The sequence below is a fragment of the Bos indicus x Bos taurus genome, chromosome 21, assembly GCF_003369695.1.
Source record: "Bos indicus x Bos taurus breed Angus x Brahman F1 hybrid chromosome 21, Bos_hybrid_MaternalHap_v2.0, whole genome shotgun sequence".
Classification (NCBI taxonomy): Eukaryota; Metazoa; Chordata; class Mammalia; order Artiodactyla; family Bovidae; genus Bos; species Bos indicus x Bos taurus.
The window spans coordinates 598,065-604,050 of NC_040096.1; the positions used below are offsets into that span (position 1 = coordinate 598,065).

Consider the following 5,986-nt stretch of genomic DNA (forward strand, 5'->3'; position numbering starts at 1 on the left):
TGTAAACAGTTGTGGGGGCGGGGGTGGGGGGGGAGCCCTTCTTTCCTTTCCACATGAGACCCAGTGGACATTCCAGGCAGTGCCCAGTGCATTGAGTCTGTAGCAACAGAATCACCAGTGATGCTTTTTAACAACGCATATTCCTGGAATCCACTCCATTCACTGCTGACTATTTGTGGTGGTGGTCTGCAAACTAAAACTGCAAGCTTTCTTGATGATTCCAAATCACACCAAAGTCTGAGGACTATGAAGATCTTCACATTTCTGGAAGAGCCACACACCTACAGAAGGAACCACAAGATTTTCCTGAAATGGTAAAGGTATAAGTATTGGACTAAACATTGGAAGGTCTCCACCTTTGCTATGTAAGTCAAAAGATCTTTCTTTGAAATGAAAATGGATAATACTGAAGGTTCACATTGTGCTAGAGCATTTAAAAAACCCTAAATTGTAGAAATCTGCTGTACGAGTTCCTTGAAAATATATTGATGGATATGTCTTAATGCCTTAGACTGTGCCTTGAATATAGTGTACACATCAACCCAGGAAAGGAAAGAATTGAATCACCAAATATACAAAGAGATCAAAAGTGCCGAGCCAAGTGACACCTTGAGGCTTCCAAGAACTTTTCTGTCTTTCACACACTAAATAAATACTGAGCACCAACAATGAGCTAGGAGGCATGTAATAAGTTTCTGGAAATAGAATGCTGAGAGAAGAAGACACAGAGTTCCTGCTTTCACTGAGATGAATCTAATGATAAATCACAGGCAGATACTTTGAGAACTTATAGAGGGGCCTCTTCCCTCACCAAAACCTGGGTGTCAGGGAAAGCTTTTCAGAGTAACAATTGAGTTGAGATCAATAGGTAGAACCTACGTAAACCAGGGTTGAGATGCAGGAAGAAGTTCAGGCAGGGAAAATAGCATCTTGGAAGGCTATGTGACAAGGGAAACTTAGGACATTCAAGACATGAAAATGCCCTATGGGATGGAAGCCAAAGAATGTAGAGGGCATTCCAGTGAAAAGACATCACAGAAGCACGTGAGGAGCAAGCATGAAGGGAATTGGTCATATATTCAATATGATGGGAAAATACAAGAGCAGTGGAGCAGGGAGGTGACAGAATTGCATCTGCATTCGAAAAGGTCATCTTGCTCCACATCACTAGTGATTGGAGAGGCTCAACTCCAAACTACAAGGAGGGACCACTTCATATGAGTCCAATTGTTCTCATTGCAATGTCTGTCAATAACAAATTCTGGAGAAGATATGGAGCAAAGGGAACTGTCCTCCAAGGTGAGTAGGAATGGGAGTTGGTACAGCCAGTATGGAAAACAGTATGGAGGTTCCTGAAGGAACTAAAAGTAGAAGTAGCCTATGGTTCAGCAGTCCCACTCCCAGGCATAGATTCACCCAATGTATAAGTCAACAAGATAGATGCCCCGTTTGGGCAAACCTATCTGTGCCTGTGCACGCGTGATCCATCGCCTGTGAGGCTGGGGGTGGGGCTGGGGCGGGGACGGGGGCTGGAGCCCGTGCAGCCCCTGGCATTGCCTGAGGCACGCCAAGGGAGCCCCAGACTGAGACCGGAAGGCCAGTCCTCTGGTTTCCTGGAAGCGAATGCGAATGTGGAGGGGCTCGCGGGCCGCGCGGAGTCAACCCAGGTCTGCAGCGGGAGTCCGGGCCCCGGCCACCCACTCCCCCCGCCCCGGGAGGGGCTGAGGCTGCGGAGGGTCCGAGAATTGGGACGCGGGGCAGGGGCTAAAGGACCTCTTCTGGTAGGCAAAAAGCCTACAGCACCTGGTATTCCCAGTTGGTCTCCCATCCAAGATACTAACCAGGACCGACTCTGCTTAGCTTCCGAGATCAGAGGAGATCGGGCACCTTCAGGCTGATACTGCCGGAGACGGGGGTGGTTGCCGCGGGGCGCCCTAAGAGCCGTGCACTTGGCCTCCCTTTCGTTCTGACCTGCCGGTCGGGCCAAGAGGCCGCACCTCTGCTCGGGTGGCGTGCTGTACTTGAGCTGCACCACCCGTGAGCGACCAGACTCCAGCCTGCTGACGCCGGCCCGCCCCCGAACACTGCCAACCCCAGACCAGCAACCACCTAGCCGGGCCCGGGGGACCCAAGGACTTCCAGGACCCCCCAGTGACCGGGAGGGCAGGCGTGTGTGCGCGCGGGGCCTGGGGGGTGGGCTGAGGGGTGCGGAGGTCTCGGCGCCCTCCCACCCCAGCCAACTCCAGGCCCGGCCACGCTCGCTGAGCGGGACCTCCCCCCTCATCCCGTTCCCTGCTCAGGGCCACGTGGCCGGGAGGTGTCGGTCTTCGGGACCCGCCGCCGCCCGCCCCGCCGCGGCCCGCGGGCTGCTGAACCTTCTGCGGGCCTAGGTGCAGCGAATCTTTAGCGCCCATCTTGCCCGGCACCTGCCTGCCCGGTGCCCAAATCCACCGGGAGGCGCGGTCGACCGGAGCGCCTCAGCCCCGCCCCTTCGCCCTACCGAGGCCCCCCCTTGCCCCCACACCGCCCGCCAAGCGCTCGACCTTCCTGAGAGAGCAGACGAGCCACAGGCAGGCACACAGACAGACACACAGACACTCGCACGCACCCACGCCAAGGGAGACAGCAGCCGGGGCAAGCTCCTCAGCCAGAGCCATAGCACCTGTGACAAGCCAGGGCCAGAGGAACGGGCCGGCTGCCTGCTGTCGGGAGAGAAAGAGGCAGAAATACATGAAGCTTCTGAGACCAACTCCAAGACGGTGAGAGGGAGATACAGACAGACAGACATCCACCGCGCGCGCGCACACACACACACACACACACACTTGAGTGTGATCCTTGGAAATACTTCTGTTCGTAGTTGCTGGGTTGAGTCCAACTTTTATGCGACCCATGGACTGAGGCCCGTCAGGCTCCTCTCTCCGTGCCATATCCCAGGCAAGAATACTGGAGTGGGTTGCCATTTCCTTCTCCAGGGGATCTTCCCGACCCAGGAATCAAACCCAAATCTCCTGCGAGTGGATGCCTTGCCATCTGAGACAGGATACTGCTAATTCCCTAGTCAAAATACAAAGAAAAGAGCTCGTGTTCTACTAAGTGGAAAGAGGATTGAAGAAACGGAAGGTGTCCTTTGTTGGTATCTTTGAATCTTTATTTAGTTTTCGTTTATTTTTACTATTATAGCTACTTGAACAAGGCAAGGGAGAAACCCCAGAATTGAAAAGCAATTGACCTTTTTCAAAGAAGCATGTGGCAGGTTAAGCTCTCTTCATTTTTTAGAGGTGGTTAAAGGCAAAATCTTTATTCAACACATATGACTGTTGTGAACTTTATTTCAAATCCCCATGATGAATCCCTAAGACCTCCAGGAAGAAAGGAGTAGAGGGGGAGACAAAAAGAACAACCCTTCCCCTTGGTGCCATCTCAACCAGCTGCTTAGTTCCTTCATCTCACGGACTACTATCTGGGATTATCTGGTTTGTCTGATTCTTGTTTGGGGGACCGTTTCTAGTCACAAGGCTGTAAACAGTTGGGTGGGGGGAAGCCCTTCTTTCCATTCCACATGAGACCCAGTGGACAATCCAGGCCCTGTCCACTGCATTCAGTCTGTAGCAATAGAATCACTGGTGATGCTGGTTAACAAGGCATATTCCTGGAATCCACTCCATTCGCTACTGACTGTTTGTGGTGGTGGTCTGCAAAGTATAACTGCAAGCTTTCTTGATGATTCCAAATCACACCAAAGTCTGAGGACTATGGAAGATCTTCATATTTCTGGAAGAGCCACACACCTACAGAAGGAACCACAAGACTTGCCTGAAATGGTAAAGGTATAAGTATTGGACTAAACGTTGGAAGGTCTCCACCTTTGCTATGTAAGTCAAAAGATCTTTCTTTGAAATGAAAATGGATAATACTGAAGGTTCACATTGTGCTAGAGCATTTTAAAAATGCTAAATGGTAGAAATCTGCTGTACGAGTTCCTTGAAAGCAAGCACCTATATTTTTGGATATGTCTTAATGCCTTAGATTGTGCCTTGAATATAGTGTACACATCAACCCAGGAAAGGAAAGAATTGAATCACCAAATATACAAAGAGATCAAAAGTGCCGAGCCAAGTGACACCTTGAGGCTTCCAAGAACTTTTCTGTCTTTCACACACTAAGTAAATACTGAGCACCAACAATGAGCTAGGAGGCATGTAATAAGTTTCTGGTAATAGAATGCTGAGAGAAGTAGACACAGAGTTCCTGCTTTCACTGAGACAAACCTAATGATAAATCACAGGCAGATACTTTGAGAACTTATAGAGGGGCCTCATCCCTCAGAAAACCTGGGTGTCAGGGAAGGCTTTTCAGAGTAACGATTGAGTTGGGATCCATAGGTTGAAGCAACGTTAACCACGGTTGAGATGCAGGAAGAATTTCAGGCAGAGAACATAGCATCTTGGAAGGCTATGTGACAAGGGAAACTTAGGACACTCCAGAAATGAAAAATGCCCTACGGGATGGAAGCCAAAGAATGCAGAGGGCATTCCAGTGAAAAAACATCAGAGAAGAACGTGGGGAGCAAACAATGAAGGGATTTGGTCCTATATTCAATATGATGGGAAAATACAAGAGCAGTTGGAACAGGGAGGTGATAGCATTGCATCTGCATTTCCAAAAGGTCATCTTGCTCCACATCACTAATGATTGGAGAGACTCAACTCCAGATTACAAGGAGGGACCACTTCACATGAGTCCAAATGGTCCTCATCGCAGAGTCTGTCAATAACAAATGCTGGAGAGGATGTGGAGCAAAGGGAACTCTCCTCCCCTGTGAGTAGAAATGGGAGTTGGTACAGCCAGTAGGGAAAAGAGTATGAGGGTTCCTCAAGGAACTAAAAGTAGAAGTAGCCTATGCTTCAGCAGTCCCACTCCCAGGCATAGATCCACCCAAAGTATAAGTCAACAAGATAGATGCCCTGATTGGCCTCATCTATCTGTGCGTGCGTGCGCGCGGGCCCAGGCACGATTGCCTGCGAGGCTGGGGGTGCGGCGGGGGATGGGGGTGGGGCTGCGGCTGGAGCTGGTGTAACCCCCAGGATTGCCTGAGGCATGCCAAGGAAGCCCCTGACAGAGACCCGAAGGCAGGTCCTCTGGTTTCCTGGAAGCCAAATGCTAATGCAGAGGGGCTCGCGGGCCGCGCGGAGTCAACCCAGATCTGCAGCGGGAGTCCGGGCCCCTGCCACCCACTCCCCCCGCCCGGGGAGGGGCTGGGGCTGCGGGGGGTCCAAGAGTTGGGACGCGGGGCGGGGGCTAAGGGACCTCTTCTGGTAGGCAAAAAGCCTCCAGCGCCCAGTATTCCCAGGTGGTCTCCCATCCAAGTACTAACCAGACCCAACCCTGCTTAGCTTCCGAGATCAGAGGAGATGGGGCGCCTTCAGGCTGATATGGCCAGAGACGGAGGCGCCTGTCGCTGGGCGCCCTAAGAGCCTTGCGCTGCGCCTCCCTTTTGCTCTGACCTGACCGTGGGGCCAATGGGACCCACCTCTCCTCGGGGGCCACGCGCTGGACTTGAGCCACATGACCTGAGATCGGACTCCAGCCTGCCGAGGCCGCCACGCCCCGAACACCACAATCTCAGACCAGCAACTGCTGGGACGCCCCAGCGGCTGGTCGGGCGTCCCTGCGTGCGGGGCCTGGGGGTTTGGCTGAGGGGTGCGGAGGTCTCGGCGCCCTCCCACCCCGGGCCATCCAGGCCCGGCCACGCTCGCTGAGGGGGGCCTCCCCCGATCCCATTCTCTGCTCAGGGCCACGAGGACCCAGAGGTGTCCGGTTTCAGGGCCCTCCGCCGCCCGCCCCCTGCGGCCCGCGGGCCTCTGAACCTCCTGTGGGCCTAGGCGCAGGGCAGCCAGGGCCCTGAGCGCCCATCTTGCCTGATCCTGCCAGGCGCCCAAACGTACCGGGAGCCACGGAGGCGCAGTCGACTGGAGCGCCTCAG

At 53.2% G+C, this 5,986-nt stretch overlaps 1 pseudogene; it reads right to left on the reverse strand.

Moving 5' to 3' along the window:
- Positions 1-5,328: 5,328 nt before the first annotated feature.
- On the reverse strand, positions 5,329-5,447 carry LOC113880235 (annotated as a pseudogene).
- Positions 5,448-5,986: the final 539 nt, after the last annotated feature.